The sequence below is a fragment of the Falco naumanni genome, chromosome 12 (genome assembly GCF_017639655.2).
Source record: "Falco naumanni isolate bFalNau1 chromosome 12, bFalNau1.pat, whole genome shotgun sequence".
Taxonomy (NCBI): domain Eukaryota; kingdom Metazoa; phylum Chordata; class Aves; order Falconiformes; family Falconidae; genus Falco; species Falco naumanni.
The window spans coordinates 3,789,153-3,809,318 of NC_054065.1; the positions used below are offsets into that span (position 1 = coordinate 3,789,153).

Consider the following 20,166-nt stretch of genomic DNA (forward strand, 5'->3'; position numbering starts at 1 on the left):
CAGATCTATGTAGTTCACTATAGCTCAATTTCCTTTCCAAGTTAATAACACATTGAACAAACATACTAGACTAGACTCCTTTTTTTTTCTTTCAAATAACCTCACAGTGGATCTGCATTCCTAGTGTAAAAATGTCTCTATTAGCTTAGGCTATTTATAGAACATCAGAGGGCTGAAAGATAGTTAAAAATTAATCGATTACCATCAAATAACAGACACTAAAACTCAGTGTATGAAATGCCTTCCTCTACTGAATAAATTAATAGTGAGAGGAGAAATGTATGATCCTGATTTACAGGCTGGCCAGATTCAATTTAACACTCTCCAGTGCAGCTCATCAGCATTCAGAGCTGTACAGTTCAGGTGGCACTTTCAGTAGCTGACCCTCTAGCTGATGTGATGGGTAGAGGGAAGGCAATATGCTTGGCAGGGAGGACAGAAAGGGTTGAGGTGTCCAGCTTCAGCTGAAAGACCTTTGGAAGGACCAGCTCAGCTCCTGGGGTCTAATACTTGCTGCTGAATGATTCCTCTTGACCTGTCCGAAGGTGGCACTGGGGGATTCACAGATGGAAATTACTCCTTCTGCAATCTCCGTGACATGCTCTTTTTCTTTCTGTTGAAATAGTTAAAAGCAATGGTGGGGAAGCGGCACCACCTGTGTGTAGAAGGTAAAAAACTTGGGTTTGCAAAATACTAAGATGTTTCTCTAATAATCTTATTGGGAATAGTAAAATGCTGCTCTGGCCTTTATACTCTGTGGCTGTAATCATGCCATGGGCTGTGAAGAGAAATAAAATGTTTTATGAAACCAATGAAAATAATTATGGAGGGAAAAAAAAAAAGCTTTCAGGAACATAAGTCTTTCTTCAGGTCTGAAAGGAAGCAAAAGAAGAACTTAGTTCCAACATTGCTGCTTCTATCCGTATTGGTCTGAAGCAAGGCTGGTGGCCCCCAGGGCTTCTCTGTTTCTTCTAAGTGCGCCAGTCAGTCTCATAAAAGATACAGTTCACCTGAGAATTTTGCCTTTCTACCAAGGCGTTGTTTCAAGCCACAGGTTTGGCAGTGGGCAAAGCTAAGTGGTTGGGGTTTATCACTTGCAGGCATCGCAGGACTTTTGCACCAAGACAGACAAAGCCCAGGGTGCCTTTGACGATGCGCTGATGTGTCTGCACAGCTTAGGCTGATGCTAGTTTAGGGATGGAACACTTTGGCGACTTTTGGGTACACCTAAGTCTGGGGTAGTTTGTTATCATACCTTTAGAGAAAGTGGGTAATAGATATGATGAATCTCCTGTTTTAGACATCCCCTACGGGGAATAAAAGGAATTTGATTAAATAAAGAACAGCTTCTAAGACAGGATGGTGAGTTTAACACCTGCCCCTGTTGATTGCTGACAGACCATAACACACAGATTACAACATAGGGGAAGTCTTTATTTCCTCTTTTATTACCCAATATGTACATTTCCAAGCAAAGGTGACATTTTGTATGTCAAAACAAAGGTAGAACTGCATAGCCTTTGAAACATCAAACTCAGATGGAAAATGAGGATTTGGCATGGCTTAATTTGGGCTTTATTAATGCCTTTGGGGGAGAGGGATGGAAGAAAGATTAGGCAGATCAGAGCTTTAAAAGTCATAGATCATGCATTTAATAGCTCTAATTCTTAAATACTTGAAGGGTTTCATAAAGCCATTCTCTTCAAGTGCATACTCTTTCCCACTTCTGACTGTTGAATCTAGACCTCCCAAGTTCTTAAAAAGAGCTTGAAGCTAAAAATCTTCAGACCCTTCCATACAGCGGTGATCTTGCACCAACAATCTGTATGCAGCCAGCATCCTTAAAAGGATCCCACGAGGAGTATACATGCACACATAGACTCATACTTTCATTCAGGGTGCATATTGTATTATTTTAGGTACTCACCAAATAGGATTTAAAGCTGAAAAAAGAGACTTCTTCCACTCAGTTACATTTTCTGAAGTGCTACAGATTTAGAAAGACTGGATTTAAATGAAGTTACTACTAGATTTTTTAAAAAATCAATTCTGGTGTTGTAAGAAATTGATGGCTAGATTTCAAGGTGAATTTTACCTAAAACTGAAATATCGACTAAGGCAATATTAGTATTTTGTTGTTTTCTCTCTTGAAAAATGGCATTTTGCACTGCACTGGATTTTGTCTTTTCCACAATTTTAAAATAATTTGCCGCACATTTATTTTAAATATTATAGTGCTATTTTTAAACTAGCAGTGCAAAGCAGCAGATTTTATAGTAGCTATTACATAGTGTAAGGGGTTTTCTGTAATAAAATCAATAGCATAGGATAAATACTCTGAGCTAGAATAATAAGCTACTGATAATTTTGCCCATAGTAATCGTTTTTAGCATGGCTGTGCTTTCCACAGTGTGATTTTTCTGATTGTATTTAACATGAATTAAGGTAAATTCCAGAAGGTAACATAGCCTGGGACACTGTGACCAATGTGGATGAAATAGCTGAGAGCAGTATGAGAGCACAGTGTAGGGGGAGGATATCAGTAAGATGCGGAACTCTGAAAAGAAGTAGTCATTAAGGGAATGTGGAAAGTGGAAGGTAATTTATGATGTTATGGAAATAATAACATTAAATGCCTTCCCCCAAACATTTTCTTTCAGATTATTTAAAATCAAAGTTGCTAAATAAGATAATTTTAGTTGTCTATATACCTGTTCCACAGCGTTTTCTGAGTCCAGGCTCTGCAGTGCTTATTACTAGAACTGTACCCTCGCAGTTACACAAGCTCTGGAAGAAGCTTTTCTACCCTAGCCATTCATTTGCACCATCCTACCACAGACCACTCCCTCAAGTGTGCTGATACAAATGTCTCGTGGGCCACCTGGTACTTGAAATGGTCTGGTTTATAAAATAGGGGGGTTGTTTCAGCCATTTATATATATATATATATATATATATATATATATATATATATATATATATATTTACTTTTGGAGAGTTTAAAGTTAATTTCTGAGAATAAGGTTTATAAACAAAGGAACTTCTAGTGTGTGCTAATTTCAACCACAAGTGTTCTTCAGGTTACCAAAAAATGAGTGTTGCACCATTTCTAGGAGTTTGTGCCAAGGGTACTGGGCCAGATTCTGCCAGAATAAATACAGCCCTGAAGGTACAGAGCTTGGATTTGCTCCTTAGTGATAGAGAAAATGGACTTCAATGTTTGAATGAAGTGAGAGCAAATGGGATGGCCAGCTGTCAGCATCTGCAAAACCCAGGAGTGCTTTTGGGTTTGAACACTCTGCCTTGCTATCTGGGCTACAAGGAGTCCTGGGGCAAAAAGCCTTGTTGTCTCCTGTTTGGCTGTCATGCTGGTGGTGATGGCAGCGGGGCAGTGTCCCCCCTCAGCTCAGGGTGTGGGTACAGGAGACTTGAACGGTCAGAGAAAACAGCTGCTGACTGGCCTGTAATGTATTAAAAAGGCAATGCCAATAACTCATTTTATAACCAAGTGATCATTTATCCTACTAGCAAAATCTGTTCAACTCTGGTTGTATAGGTTATACAGTAATAAAAGTTCAAGTATCCATAAAATTGCCATTGAACTGTAAATTAATGTGAGGTAAAGTTGTTGCCCAAGGGAATAACCAAGCTTCAGAAAGTTGTGTCCTAAATTAATTGATGCTGAGTTCATCTCTGTGTAGGAAAAGAATGGGTTTATGCTCATCTTTGGTTGTTGAGCTCAGAGTTTTGTTTTCCAGCAGAAATTGCCATTGTCATCTCTGCTCATTTAAACAGGACTTTGTGAAATCAGAGAAAACCTCAGGAAAATTTATGAATGAGGTGACCTATTTTTTTTTCTTTCTTTTTTATTTTTAATTTGTTGCTACATCTGTTTGCATGAGTAGAGCCAGCCCATGCATGCATCATTTCAGGCACCTTGTATCAGTTGAGAGTTTCCTTTTTGCTTAAGCAAAGGTGTACATTCGCACTTTATAGTTGCTGATCTCCCTGACCGTCGTGGCTTGGCTGTCCTCTCTCTAACCCCTCCCTTAAAACTTCTGGTTTGGTGTTTAGTTTTTGGGTTTTTTTTCCTGTTTGTACTTCAGTGAAAAAAAGAAACCAGTGGTACTTACAGAGAGGTCAGTTTTAATTATTATGGATGAAGATTAATACTAAAAAAAAAAAGTACTTGGTCCCATTGCCTTAGGAATCAACTGCTTTTTGAAAAGCTGGGTAAAAAAGCATTTGGGGTGTCCCAAGCTCTGTGCTGTGGTGTGGTTTGCAAAACATTACTGCTGGATTTGTGCCGTTTCCACAACTGAGGAAGCACGGAACACAGAGGAGCTGTATAATGAGGTGTACATAAACTGTTTGCATTCAACAAGTCCTCCGCAGTGCTTAAACTATCGGGGTCTGTTGCAGCACTTGGGAGTGGTTGTTTTCAGGGCTTCAGAGCTGCCATATAAACCACTGCTCTGTATTACCAGAAGACTGAAAAAGCTATCTCCTAGATCTCTTGCTAACAAGCCTCAGAGGTTTATATTGAGTAGCTGACTCTGCTCACAGCAAGAACCTTTCCACAGAGTTTCTATCACCGGCAGTGATGCCGGCCTGCCTGCTGGTGCTGTGCTGAACTGACACAATGGCAAACAGCACTTCCTGTCAATTACTAACAAAAAAGAGTCACCGTTATTCCCTATCACCGATCAAGCACCACTAGTCTGCTTGACACAGGATAAGGGCTGAGGCAGCTGGAGCAGGACCTCCACCGCACCATTGGTGGCAGTAAATTCAAAAATAGTTAAAACGTTTTCTGATTCCTCTTCTGCTTTTTCACCCCTTTATTTTTTCATACACAAGTTGTTTTCAGTACTTCTGACTTCTCTGTTTTCCTTACCATCTCTTCTCTTTTCATTTCACCTTTGCTTTTTAGTTTTTCTCCTCATTCTTCTATTTTTCTTTCTTTTCAGTGTCTATTTATTTCTTCTGCTTCACAGATTGTCTCTCTGCTTGCTTTTCTTTTTCCCAGCACTTACTATACTCCTTGTGTTTTTGCAGCTCTAATGCTAGCTTGTCTGCCAAAGAATAAACTCCTATTTATGGAAAATATATGCAGCTATATGCACTGCTAAAACATCTTCAGACTGTTTGCTCACAGTCATCTTGCAGAGACAGCATGACACTGTTAACACAAGAACTGAACAGCTACCACTACATTTACCAAAATTAGAGCCAAATGGCACATAAGCACACACCTATGCAGTCGTGCAGGTTTGGCAACATACTTGTATAGGTTCAGGTCCATCCACCTGGATCTGTCTTAAATGAACCAATGTCTTTCTTCCTCTGCTGATGAAACAATGCATTTTGGTTTTATATGGGAGAATCCCAAGGGTTAGACCTTTAGATGTAATTATGCTACTCTTCCCATACCGTTGACTTTGCACAGGAAGAGATACCAATTAGTTATGTGCCCTCCAGTGCAGGCCGATGGAAATTCCTGAACTGGTCCATTGTGAAGTTATACTTTTAGAGTACCCTAAATCTGAACCTGTGAGCAAAAGGTATTATAGGCTGATTTCTTGGGACATCTATGAAATCAGGAGGATCAGTATATTGGGGTGGTTTCATCTTGTGCCTCGAGATTAATGTCCTAAAGCAGCAACACTCCAGGTACGATACCTTTTAAAATGTTCTTAGGTTTTCAGCATTGTTTCTTACTGAAGTATAGTAAAGAAAGGGGGAGAATTTCAAAGGCACAAAGGGTAGTTCTTCCATTACAAGTCGATGGAAGTTGTGTGCCTAATTCCCACTTGTGCCTTTGAAAACACACATGTCCCTGCTTTGCTCATGGCTTTAAATCTCATGTGCACACAAACAGCAGCCCCACGTTCCTATTCAACCTTCCACACACAATTTAATTTCCTTTCAGTGTCACAAACTTTCTACAGTAGCTGAAATATGTCAGGGATGTTTTTGTCAAATTGCTGAGACCAGGTTCCTCAGCTCCCTCTATGCACTTCTGGGGTGATCAGATCATGATGTTAGAGTCGCATAAGAGCTTATTAGCAGCTGTTGCAGACACTTTCGCTGTGCTCTAAAAACAACGACGAGAACAACAACTCAGCTGGGAAGAGCATATGCAATAGCCTTTTAATCATTGCTTCAACTCACCATGTCATGATGCGTAAGCTTTCTCATCAATGAGGCTAGGAATACAAAACCAGAGAACTTCTTAAATATTTCAAACACCTGCATCTTGTGAAACAAATTTATGCTACCAGATTAAAACAAAAAAAACCCAAAACAACAACCAAAAAAAAAACCAACAAAACCCCAACACCAAAAACCAGGCAAAAGAAGAAAGGGGAAAAAAATCTTGGATCAAAAGTGTCTCCTTATCAGGAAATGAAGGACAGAAACAAAAATACCCTCCTCCTCCATGTCCTCCTCTTCTTTTCCCACCTCAAACTTGATAAAATTCTGTAATCTGACATCCCCCTGCAAAAGGGTAGCTGAATATTTACAAATGGGGCTTTTTGATGCAAGCCTGCAATTAAAAATCTCCCCAACACCGCCATTTGAGAGCTAGCAAGGCTCTGTCTTCTTTTTGTCGCTATCTGTGCTGCCCAGCTTTGCTGTCCTCCTTTATCTGCTGTGGTTGCAAAGCCAACGCGAGTGGCCGTGCAGAGTTGTACATAGGCAGCTGTGGGAAGCAAATGCCAAGCCTCAGAGTCTGTTTATTCAGCAGTGGCAGGGAAGTCTGTCGCTGGTCACTAGGCTGGAGACGTGCCTACAGGCTTGGTGTGGGATGCTGTTCAGCTGTCCTGCTTCTCTGCAGCCCGCTTCATTGCAGTCACAGTGATGAATTTGTTTGCTTTCGTAATAAGTCAGACAATAAGGATGTTGCTAAATCTTTTATGGAGCCCAAAGGCAGGGCTGTTGGTTGATACTCATTTGCTGTGGAGTTATGATTTGTATGACCACCAAGTTGCCCCTTGACTCAGAAAGTCCAATGTTGCAAACTTGTGTGCTCAGCAGTGAATGGAGCTCGGCAAGGTAAAAGTGGCCAGCAGATGTCTCTCAGGATATTTCTTTGCAGACACAGCTCTCCAACTCCCCTTCTTTACTGACTTTCCAGTAGCTGGGCTTGGTGGGTTATGAGAAATGTTGTATCTTACCTCTTTGCCTGTTCCTTGCAAATATTACAGCCACAAATACATGGCTTTGTGATACTGAGGGGTTTTTTTTAAGTCACAGCCTAAATGAAGGGAATATTTTATAAAAATAAAAAAAAAGGCAAGGGAAGGCAGCTCCTTTGTGTCTTCAGAAATTTCATGATTATTTACAGCCTTTGAGAAAATGAAGCAATGTCACTCATGGGGACGTGCAGTATTTTAGATCACTTTGGATTGGGAAAATCATTAACATTGTTGGGATTCTGCTTCATTTTGCATGGGAGAATTGGTAGATGGCAGGAAAAATACTCTGTTTGCAGGTGCGGGCTGTGTCAACATGAGGCAAATCTGCTAATCAAGCTGTACCTGCTGAGCTATGCTGGCAAATTTTTCCTTGGGTAGACTTGGCCTAAGTCTGAGCTCTTTTCGTTAGCTGGCTGTACATTATCCTCTGTATTCAGATGGAGAAACTGCAGCAGTGAGGATAAGTGGTTGCTCATGGCACTGAAGGAATTAGTTTTAGAGGTGGAAGTGGAAGGCTGGAGTCCCCTGGTCCCAGTCATGTTCACACCAGACCGCTGCATTTTGGCTTGGATGGGGTTTAAAGCTCACCACTTAGGTCATACAGAAAATGCGCACACTATTATCATTTTGCAGGAGCTCTCCGTTGGCATGATCCATGTCTTTGAGAATACAATAGTCCATCACCAATCCAATCATCTTTCTGTGACTGAGGGGTTTATGCAATTATAAAAAAGTGGATGATTTGAATGTTCTATCCCTCTTGTGGAATTATGTTTGGAATTTATCCGACAAGACAGGGAAGGGATTTTGTTTGTTTTGTTTGATCATTTCTTATCACAGAACTTTGTTTGACTCAAACCACAATGATACAAGCATTCAAACACCACCTTCAGATGTAATATTGATTTATAAAACAGCAGTGCACAGCTGCTAAGCTTCACTGTTTCATACAGAAGGTCTTCAATTCCCAACAAATTACTGGCATTTCTACCTATTTACAAATTAATGTTTCCTCTGAACCTTGTGCATTTCTTATTATTCTAGTCTGCTTGCTTCAGTTTCTGCTTAGAAACCTTGTGTGAGTGTATATTATGCAGTGATAGGGCAGCTTTAGAGCATCAGTTAAATTGGAGTTAAATAAAAAAAAATCTAGATCAACGTTTATCCTTAGGCAAGTTATGCACTGAGTGAAATTAAACTACTATATGTACTTGTAGATTGAAGAATCAGAGGTGGAGGATGGGTCAGAAACACTAAGATCAAAGTTTTTCTTCTTTGAAAAAAATCTCTTTGAAAAGCCCCCATGCCACCTATTCTGCTTGTTAATGTTTTGACTGCAAGTGTCTGGCAGTGTCATCATCAGCAGAATAATTGTAAAGACTTTTTTTTTTTTTTTTTTTTTTTTTTTTTGTGTGAGCTGACTCTAATAGCAAAGCAATGGATCCTTAGCAGCCTCTGTTATATGTCTCTTAAGGGAATATTTTTGTTAATTGCAAATATTTGATTGACAAACATGGGATGCAATTAGTAGGCAGGCACAGTAGGAATGTGCAGTGAACTGGATCTCTGAACCAACAGATCTCAACTCTCTCAGCTTGATCTGAAATAGGCTAGAGCATTTAAACCATATGTTTCCCTCAAACTTTTTCTTTCCTCTGAAAATTCCTTATTTCCCTCAACTAACCTTCTTTCACTCTCTGCACCAAGGGAGCTAATTCATCTACTATGATCACGTCAAATAAAGACAGAAAATTCTACACAAGCTTCAGACTTATGCTGCTTTTTGACCGTGGCAGTAAAATTTAATGTGGACAAGACTATACATGCCAGTTGTGCCTTACAAAAGCCCTAGGTGAAAGAGAATACAATCTAATTTAACTTTAGACATTTTGAGCTTAATGGTCTATTTAAACAACCTGGTGCCATCTGACTACATTTATCAATTATATTTCTTTTTATTTATACAGAGTACTGTCTTTCTGGAAAGGCTATAATCAAAACTTATCCAGATAAATTGTGTTCAGATTCTGTGGCACGAGAAAGAATTCAAGGGATTTTGGTGTTTCTGTATGTTCTTTTTCATAAAAAAAGATGGCTCTTGAATCTTTGAAAAGGAATTGATTTTTATTATTATAATAGCCTAATTGTGATAGTTTTCATAATTACAGCTAAGAATTACCAACAGGAAATGCAGTGTTGTTTTTAGATTGAAGTGTTGACACCCCAGAAAAAATTACTTCTGGGTAAGCAATACCTCTTCTCTCAGGGAAAGGGTGCTTATTCCCCCATTTCTTATGACAAGGGACACTGGCAGGAAAACTGCCTCTGAGGAATTATCAGTTCTTTGGGTTTTCAGGTGGTTTCTGCTCCCTCTTTGTGATGTCAGTATCATCTCTGCAATAGCCCCGTATGACATCATGTGCCGAGTGTTGTTGAACTCGGGGAAGCATGAGCAGCAGGAACTCCACGCACCTTCAGATCTTCTGCAAGCAGATCCATGCTGCACTGCATGCTCCAACGCTGGGTCAACTGCAAAAGCAGCCTAGTGCGTGGCCTGGAGCCAGTGGGGGAGGGCATTTAACCGGCTGAGAAGCTCATTTGCAGCTGTCTTGGATGTGGATGCAGTCCACTTCAGTGTCAGGAAGATACTTTTTTTACAGCTAAGCTACAATTGTCTTTTTCTTAGATGCTGGGAAGTATGGGCACCATTTGGCAACTTCTTCCAGTCTGAGTAGGAGTGCTTGTCACTCTGTTGGTGAAGCAACAGAAGCTAGAACTACCCTTCTGCATTGGTATTAGTAGTGTGTTTTGTTGTATTGCCAGGGAATAATCTGAGGAAAATGGAGAGGTCACTCCCTCCTTTCTGTTACTTTTTGTATGGCATTAACCAGTCTTATATTACCTGTTTTTATTTGTGGAAGTCCCACATCTCTGTTGGTACTCATGAGCAGCATGAGCTTGTACATACCTACATCATCACACTCCGTTACAGCATGCATATTTATAAAATCACGTGAAGGGGCTAATGAAGCTTTGCTCATTTTGGAAGGGCCCGATCCTGCAACATTTACTCCTGCTGTGGACTACTCATGTGATTAAGGCTGACTCACATAAGTGTTGCAAGATCCAGCCTTTAATTTGCAAATCCCAGTAACGGTGTGTGTTAATCAGACACTTCATCAGTGAAAAGAGTGCTAGATCCGTAGTAGCTGTATGGTAAGGCTATAAATACAAGCTAGATTTCTTAAAAACTTCCTCACAGAATTTTGCCCCTAGAATGGAAAATATTATCTCGCTGCTGTGTGAGTCCTGAATGTAAAATTTCAGATTTGTTGTAAGTAGCCCCCCAGAACTAACAAAAAAATAATTTCCATCTGGAACGTTTCATGCCATGCATTTGTAACTCTCTTACTGAAGCAATATTTAACAGGGGCATTTAAAAGATGCTCAGTCTAGCAGGTTTGATAGTACTTTTACATAAGGGCAGTTAATGAATCCTTTGCAAATCCATGATAATTTAGACAAAGCTTCATGAGGGAACAACTATGGTATGGCAGAGTTATTTTAAATTCTGATCCAGGTACATGCTTGGGCTTGTCAAGGTTGCCCTTAGTGAGGACCAGTCCCCTACAGATAATTCTTTTTTCACACTGGAGCCGTTGTTGTGTCTCTCTGTTTAAGTGCTTGACAGAAAATGTCCACAGTTAGGCTGTGCATAATGTATACTGTCAATTTGTAAAATCTTTCTATGTGACTGTGTTGAAAGAGGGACTTCATCACAGGTTTTGTGTTCACAGCCTCACAATTTAAATTCTACTGTTTTTGTCATGTAAATGTAATTCACTTAAAATATTTAAATTGTCCTTAATTAATTGAGAAGGGAGATTATCATTGTGGTGAACTTGTAGGCAGTGTGCAGAACAGTACTGACACCATTTTGGCGAATACAGGTGATGAATGGTGTTGACATGAACGGCTGCAGTTACACAGTGTGCGTATACACAAATTATACCGCCATGTGTGTTCCTCTGTGTTATGAAAGCCTTTTGTTTATATATACCCAGCTATACATTTACACATTATGTAAATAAACACACATATGCCCATGCAATTTAATTGAATATATAGCTATGGGTTAAGAGGCATGTTACTCTGATGAAAAACATCTTATGGTACAGAGTAAAAATATTTCCAACGTGCTTTTGAGCCTCCTGTAGAATTTAAGAAGGAACTGCAGAGATTTCTGTAAGGTAGTGGTTCAAATCATTTAATAGGAAGACATTGTATTTGTCCAAAAACTCGAGGATGTTGAATGGCAGTCTTAGAAACCCATCGAGTTTCATCTTTATTCAACTCCTTTTATTCAATTACAAGTTTTTCCATGAGTCTTTCGTATATGCAAAATGGAACATTACACTGTGAGTTTTGTTTCAAATTAGGCACATACTTTTAAGGCAATGTGCAAGAAATTATGTCTGTGGATTAGTCTTTCCAACCATAAATTCCCCCAAAACCGACACAAGCATCTCAGGGTGGAATGAAAAGTTGCCTCAGGTGCATTCAGTCAGCCTTGGGGGTGCAATATGGCTCTTTGATGTGCTGAGAGAGAGGCACTGAGCGATGGGCTAGCGGTGCCTCCTACCCACTTTTCCAGGCTGTTGGTGCTGCCATGGCATGCTATGCCTGGAGGGGCTTGAAGAGGTGGTCTCCTGCTGGAAAAATGCCTTTAGAAGCTGCAGGAGGTGGTGATCCCACTGCTGAGCCCCACCAGAGGGAGATTTTGCTGGACCTCTCTCTGGGGTTGCATTGCATGTGGCGCACCCTCTCCCTGGCCCTGATTTGGGAACAAGGGGGGCCTGCGGGGCAGTGATACTTCTTCATCTTGGTGTAGGATGCCACAGGCCACGTTGCAAGGTGACACGTCTCGCTCTGGCAGAGCCCAGATGCATGTGTCTGCCTCACAAAGAAATCTCTTCTTTTGCTTTTTGTTTGTTGGGTTTTTTTCCCTCCATCTCATGCACTCAGCCGGGGCGCCTCTCCTCCAGCTGTTCTGTGACACTGCGCAGCCATCAAATGTTGGAAACCCGGATCAGAGAGCAGCAGTGACAGACTCCCAGGCACAGGCAGGCCAGGTCCCAAATCTATTGTTCATACAAGAAAGCTCAGCAGTGACTTGACAGGTTTTAAAGCACTGGAGAACTTTACCAGGAAGTTTTCGTGCTTTTCTACTTGTTTCCCTCCCTTTGCCTCAAGCCAGATGCAAAAGATGTGCCATTTTACCGATTAACAGAAAAGGGAATATAGTTGCTTCTGAAAACATGTACACACACGTACACACAGATAATCAGGTATGTGAGAATCAGCAGTCCCTCTGCATGCGAGGGCTTACAACTGTGATGCTTTGTAGTATTGCATTCAGACACCGTGTTCTGAGCGTCTTTGTTATCATCACCTGATAAATAAACAGCCCTAAAATTACAGAACTTATTATGGTAATTGAGTGAAGAAAAGGAAATGCAAACCCTGCCTCACTATCTATTACATTGCCACTGCTAAAGTTGCCTAAACCTGTGCTACTCAAATGATATTGTAATATTAGCCTTCTTTCTTTTTTCACAATGATTGTTTTCTGTCCATCTCAAGCTGGATGTCAGTTCATTTAGATTTACATCAAGTAGTAAATTAAAATAATCACTCAGCAAACACTCTCAGCTCAGTTTTCTCTTTCAGTCAGGAGTTGCGAGAGATGCTTGAAGCATTCAAGCAGAAAATATTGCTGTCTAGATATTTGTCCTCTGGGTGATAAAGGAGGCATTGTCTTGGGACCCACTCAGGCCTCGGAGCTGATAGTAGCTGTGCATCACAGCTGTGAAGTGCGCTTTGTTATGTGTCTGAGGATTAGGGTTCAGGACCTTGTTTTTCTTGAAATACCAGACTGATCAGAGCTGCATATGTTCGGGGGAAAGCAGAGGTCGATGGTTCTCTGTCCACATTTTTACTAGATTATTCTTGGACAGAACTCTGGGAGAATACCCTGCAGCTTAAACCATCCCAAGAGTTTTTCATATTCTGCATTATAACCGTCATGGAAAAAAGGCTGTAGTTTATCTATCTGCATTTGAAACAAAAGACTACAGCCTCACAGACACTCCGGGCTTTGGACCCATGCTGGAACAGGCTGGATCTTGCTCCTTTGTGTTCCATTTATGGTACAGCTGTCCATTTAGAAGCACAAATGCACCTTGATATAATAACCAAATCCAAAGAATGTCAGGCCTTAAGGATAGCACAGTCAATCTTCAGATCGACACTTAATCTTAAAGCAAGGGTAGAACTGGGGTGGTGTACATAACAAGGGTTGGGGGGGGGGGGTGACAAAAAAAAGCTGTTCTGTGTCTCTAAGCTGTCTGTTTCAGAAAAAGAGGATGTGGATTTTTTTTTTATTATTATTTAAAAAATTAATCTGTATCTTCTTTCCCACCCCCAGGAAAAAAAAAACAAACACCAAACAACATTTATTTTGGCAAATTAGATGTGTACAGAAGCAGTCTTAGTGAAAATGCTATCATGAATTAAGGTAATACTTCTATTACAGTTGGTGAGTTGAAGTCTGAGTAAAGACTGCAAGATCTAGGCAGTATCTGCTCCGTCTCTGAAGCAGCCTCATCTTTGTAGCAGCACAGTATGGGAATTTGTGGAATTTAGGATTTGGGGACAGACTGCCATCTCCCTTACGTTGGTGTGATACTGCAGAAGCTAACTGAATTCTACTGCTAGTAATAGTAAGATGATAAAAAGAACCACTACTCTCTGTGGCTCTTTTGTTGCAAGTGTATGTACATACATACGTTGCAAAATCAACTTTCAGTGTCAGTCTGAATCTATCCCTTCCAGATTGGGGCCCTGATCAATTGGCAGAAGATTGCCTTTAAAATGATTAATGTTAATTGTATAACCCCACTGATGGGATGGAAGTGAGAACAGGTGTTGCTCACATGCAGTATGACACCTAAGGATTGGTTGCAGGTATTTCTCTGCTTGAAAACATGTCAGTGGGCACAACTTTGAACTCCATCAAACTTCTGCATAATGGCTGAGGGCCACCCATACATCTTTACTTTTAAAAGTAGGCCAGCATGCAAAATGGTTCTTTCTGTCAATCAAAATATGTAGTTATGTACCAAAATAGTCTTGGCTTAAGTCTCAGGTCTGGAATTACCTCCCTTGTACTGAGCAGGGCATGTGCTCTGCTCTCTGGAGCTAGGAGAAGGGCCTGAGTGATTTCTGCAAAATTAAACCTAGCTTTAGTCTTTGCTTAGTTCTTCCCATCCACCTTTCTTCTATGGAGCCATCCCTGCCCAGCATTGGGCCTGGAAATCCCCACCGTGGCTTCTCTTTCAGGCTCCAGGTTGGTGGGGTGGCTCAGGTGCTTCTCTCCCTGTGGAAAGGAGAGCTCGGCGCTGTCCTCCAAGAGGATCACAGCATCCTGGAGAGGATTTGAGACATTAGCCTGAGCTTAGTGGGCTACCAGCTCAGGCCTAGCAGTAGACCAAACAGCTCCTGAACATGTTCTTACCCATCCGGTCTTTTTATGGACGTCATTGCCATTCAGATGAGACTCTTGGCAATTTTGAGATTTGGTAGTCTCGGCAAGGTATTTTTTCTGTCTAGACAAACTGGTTTGCAAGTTAACTGGCACAGGATGTGGATTGAGGAGCCTTGGTCAGAGATAGATCTGTGTAATTATTGTTTGAATTAAGCTCTAGTCTCCTAATGTAGTTATACAGTTGTATTCTTATCCTCTGTATTGCTAAACATCCTCTGGCTTTACCACCCTACTGCATGCCTCTTCTAAGGGTTTATGCTGGAGAGATGATGTGCATGGACAAAAGTGGTGACATGTGGTATGGGGAGAAATGAGTTCTTGTGACTGCACTGTGTGCTGGCAGAACTGATTTGCTGCATTTGTGCATTTCTGCCTACAGAAAACTGGCATCGTATTAAGGCATTTATCATTGGAGATATGCTAATAGCAAACTTCCAAAAAAACCACAGGGTAACAGTCAGTGTATCATTTCTTTATAAGCAGTCTTTTATATTTAGGTATTTTCCTTCACTTCTACTTCCTCCTTTCTTAGGAAATGACCACGGGGTACTGACCTCTGCTTTTGTGCTCATACAAATCCCCTCTCTGTGTTTTGTCTTCTGTTTTTTTGGTTGTTTTTTTTTTTTTTCCTCGCTAGTTTTTTTTAAATGCGTTTTGGTTTCTTTTTTAATGCTTTGAAAGGGTTTGGTTTATCCTTCCTCACTCATGCTAGCATAGCTATCCATCAGTCCTCTTTTCTCCTGGACTTGTTGCTACTGATGCTGCTCCTTTATTATGATGTTTTCCGTGCATTTTCCCCCTTCTTTCCTAAACTACTTTTACCTCTTGTTTTGTCTGTCTCATGCTTCTTTTCTTCTTCCTATATCCTGGCAAAACATATGAGAGGTGTCACTTACTTTTTCTCTCCGACCCCTCTCCGCAGCCCTCAGCTCTGCTTCCCTCTGTCCTGCAGAGACTGATACCTCTGGTGACACTTTCCCAGTGCCACTGGGCCTGGCTCTGTTCCTTTCCTACCGTACCTCTGCTCTCCTCTGGTCTGTCACACTAAGTGCATGACAGGAGCACTGCACACACAGTGACAGAGCTGTGCTGGGAGGCAGAGCACTGTGGCATGATGGCCTGAGCTGCGTGCACTGCCACCAGCAATAGAGTACTGGGCAAGGAAGGGTGCTGGCCAACAGCAGGAACATCCCTTTTCAGCTTGGTCTGCCCCACTGAAGTCAGGGAGCCCTGTGAGAACTTCTGGGGAATTTTTATCGAAAACCACAAATCAGGCTCTTCTCTCAAAGCTGGACAGCAGAAGGGGGAATTCTCTTGTTTGTGACGTTAAGATAAAAGAAAGACAATGTCCTGAATGAAGGAAAAAGAAAAGCTGCTGGGGCAGAAGGTAGCTACAGCCTCCAGCTTCTTATGCGAACTCAGGTTGCTGAAGAGCATGGGAGGCAGAGGCGTGAAACCTTCCCCTGCTGGTAGCTGTTCCCTCTGCTCGAATGAAGGAGACAGAGGGGCCAGGATATTTTAGGGTAAGGTATTTTGCAGGTTTAAACTGTCATACCAGTAATTATGTTATCTTTGTGGACTTCTAGCAGCTGAAAATCAAATCTCAGAGTTTTATCTGATTTGAGTTCTTCATGGAAAATTGTACAAGCATTGACACAGGCATACTGTGATGCTTACTGAAGTTATTTGAAACATACATCATTTTCTAGATATCTCAATACCCATACAAATGTGAAATTGCTGAAATTATCAAAATATTGACATAAAACTCTATGCAAAATGAGACACTTCTGTTTGTGAGTGGTGTGGCTTGGGTTTTTTTTGCTGCTGTCACCAATCACTGCCATCAGGGCCCAGCATAAAGCCAGGCACTGGAAGGGGGAATTCCTCTAGTTCTTTGCAATAAAAAGCCAAACCAAAACAACAACAACAACAAAAAACAAAAACAAAACAAACAACAACAACAAAAAAAACCACCACCAAATAAAAAAACCCCAAAACCACAACAGAAAGAAAACAAAAAAAGAGGTAATTTCCTGACTGCAGGAAAAGAACTACTGGAGTAGAAGGTTACCAAGGCCTCTGGCTCCTTGTGTGTTGCTGAAGAGAGTATTCAGAGAGTTCAAACACAAGTAGGAGATCTCTGAATGCAGGAAACAAGCAACGTAGTACACGATGAGAGAATTAAGCACAGAGGTTACCCTGTGTGCATCCATTCCCAGCAAGAGTTATCCAACAAATCCTTGAAAGAGACATCTTAAAGCTTCATTATAGCTCTTGCTAATTTGAGAAATGTCAGGAATGACAATATCATTTTCAACTCAGCTGTTGGGATCTCTATGTGTATATCTGATTAGATGGTACATTCTGAAAAATGCAAGTAGTCCGCAGTAAAGTCTTTGTATAGCACCTGGCAGAGTGGCATCACTTCAGCATAAATAAATTATATTTGTAATGTCTTTATGATATAACAAAATCTCAGTATTATGGCTGCTGTTTGAGACATGAAGAACTATGCCTGGCTTATGCCATAATGGTTGTGCATTTACATCAGGATAACTCATTCCTGGTGCCTTCCTGCTGTACGTGGGCTGAGATCCACAAGGATCTCTGAAGTACTTGTTCTAGTTCAATATTATGAAACACTGGAAGTACGCAAATTGTAGGCGCAAACAAATGCCTTGCATTTGAAGTTTTCTTCCCTCTATCAACACAAAAAAAAAATGTCTTGATGTTCTTCTAGAGCTTGTCTGGTGATAGTGGGATCTCACAGTGGGTTCCCTTTGGCATACGAAGTCCGTTGCTTTCTGAGCAGCACCATGCATATTCCAGACTAAAAGGGCAGAAGAAAGGCAGACTTGGCTACAGCTGCTACCTGGAAATCCGGAGGCCCTTGTCTTCCTTATTTCATCTGTTGCTAGTCAGCTGGAAAGCACAGTGACCTATGAGTAACGTGGTCATCCCAAACTCATGCTGATAAAACCTTTACACTAGCGCTTATGCCATCTCTCCCTTTCTATTTCTCTGAGATGTTCTGATCTAATCTTGACTTCCTTTGAGGTAGGGCATTCTGTCTTAATGCCCTGCCTCCCTTGGAGAGTCAGAGAGAAATTGTTTTGAGGTTTTTTTCGTTATGTTTTTGCCTTGATAGACTTGTATGCAGAACTTTCATACCAGTGAGAGAGTATGCTTTATGGCCATAGCCCAGGGACCCTTTTGGACATCACTCCTCTCGATTAGTGGCTGCTATTTAAGACGTAGCAGAAGAATTTCCAAATCCCAGAACATCAGTTTGGTCCAATAGGCAGTAAATCACCAAGTATAGCTTAGAGCAGCCTAGAGTTGGGAGACGGAAAAGCTCAGCTGTACTTTGCTCTCTCCACCTTCCTGGCAATACTACGTGTGTCCTGGCTGCCACTGGGCAGTCGGTCCACTTGGCAAATTTGTAATCCTTTATGTTTGTTTGAGCTGCTAATGAATGTTTCTCGCTTATTCCTTACAGATCAGCATGGTGGATTGTATGGGGGATTTAATGGTGGATTTCTACAGCTGAGGGACAACTATCTGTGAATTTCCAGGTAATTGCCATTTCTTCTGCTTTTTTTATGAGCTGCTGTGGATGTCGTGACCTGTTCTTTGTAGGCTGCAGTCCTCTCTCCTTAGTCGCTAAATGTGTTACCTCAAGATCAGACTGTTGTCCTGGGTTTCATCTTAGAGTTAACTTGAAATGTAAAGTGAAGGATGTTCTGGCTACCCAATCAGTATCCAGCTTTTCTGTCCCACCAGCAGCATTTGACCAGAAACCTACAAACTGTCTATTAATTTCTGAGAGGATTTGCTTGCATTTTATGAAGGTATATGTGGTTGAACACCTAAGGGATAAAGAACTGTCTTTCTGTCTGTATTATCCTGCCATAACTGTGGTTAATGGAGGAACTCAGTGGCAAGGCAATTTCTTGTCCTGAGAGAAATACTCTCACTTTTTGACTGGACAGAGTCTTCATCTATTTTTCACCTTTTTAAAGGGCTGAGGTTTACTTTGAATTTTTGTCGTAGATTTTTAAATGTTTCATGCTTACATTAGCTTTATACTGTTCTTTGAGAAACTCAAATTTAAAGTAAGTGCTACAGTGACAACGCACAAAAGAGCATTCAGTGCAATGGTTTAAGGATCACCATACCATGAACACACTAAGCCCCAGTCATGATGCCAAGCCCATGGCAATGGATTTGTGTGCTGCCTGACAAGGTTGTTCAAGGTGCAGCTTTAGTGAGCCAGATACAAGCAGACTGTTTTTCAGTTTGGCACTCAGCCATCCTTGTTATGATAATGTTGGTATTGTAAGCTCCTTGGGGCAGGAACTGTGGCTTTCTGTATGTCTTGCGTCACTCCAAGATTGTGGCTAGCATTCTGTGAACTAAAGCTAGTAAATCAAAGCCAGTTTTTTTTTCTCATGCACTTCAAAACCTACTCCATTTTGGAATGAGAAAACCACGTACAGCTCGCTGCAGGCTTTGTCAAATTATTCCTCCCCTTCACACTTGGACTCTTCTTCATTTTCCACACACTTAATACTCACCCAGCTCCTTTCTGTAACTGGCAGCTGATCCAATTACACACTAGAGGTAGAAATACTGAAGTCTTACAGTTCAAATGTGGAATGATATGCATAGTCACTTTGTCACTCAAATCCTTTAAAAAAAAAAAAAAAAAAAAAGAAAGAAAGAAAAATCAGACTAGCTGGCCATAATTAAGGGCAGAAAATAGAGCACACAGTTAATATCTCCGTGGTTTGCCAATACTGGGATGTCACAAGTACCAATCAGGAAACCAGAGCCATGTGGCTTCCCAGATAAAAACACTGGCTTTTTACTTCTGGGGCTACAGTTCAAATCCAGCTTAAGGTTCTAAATTAAATGAGACCCTTAACCTATGCTAGAACACAGGATCCCTTCAGGTCAGAGCTGAGGTTATTGGCAGGTCAATGTGATGAAGCTTGTATTCTCTTGCCTTCAGCACACTTAATGGCATAAACAGAGGACTTACGGTCCAAACCCTGCCACAGCACCAAGAAGCCAGAAGTGTATGGGCACCAGCACCCAGGTACAGAGGCATGGAAAAGGGAAAACCTGAATTATCAGATGGCATGAATGTAGGCAGCATTGGGTCAGTGCACTGTAGGTCTCTGCAGTTTTCTGCAATGAAGCACTTCATGGTAATGGACTCATCTGCTGCTCACAGGCAGCAGCATCTCAAAGGCAGGCTAAATTTCGGGTCAGATGGGTGGTGCTGTGTTCTGCCTGAGCTGTTTTCTGGGCTCCTTGATTCACTTTCCATTGCATTAACAGCACAAAACT

General features: G+C 41.2%; 1 long non-coding RNA gene across 1 annotated transcript in view; it reads left to right on the top strand.

The window, feature by feature from the left end:
* The window catches only part of LOC121096238, a 321,096-nt gene extending 302,710 nt beyond the window's left edge, over positions 1–18,386 (top strand). The window contains exon 3 of the long non-coding RNA XR_005830409.1: positions 18,311–18,386. This is a non-coding gene — a long non-coding RNA (uncharacterized LOC121096238). The remainder of the gene's footprint in view (positions 1–18,310) is intronic.
* The last annotated feature ends 1,780 nt before the right edge of the window (positions 18,387–20,166 follow it).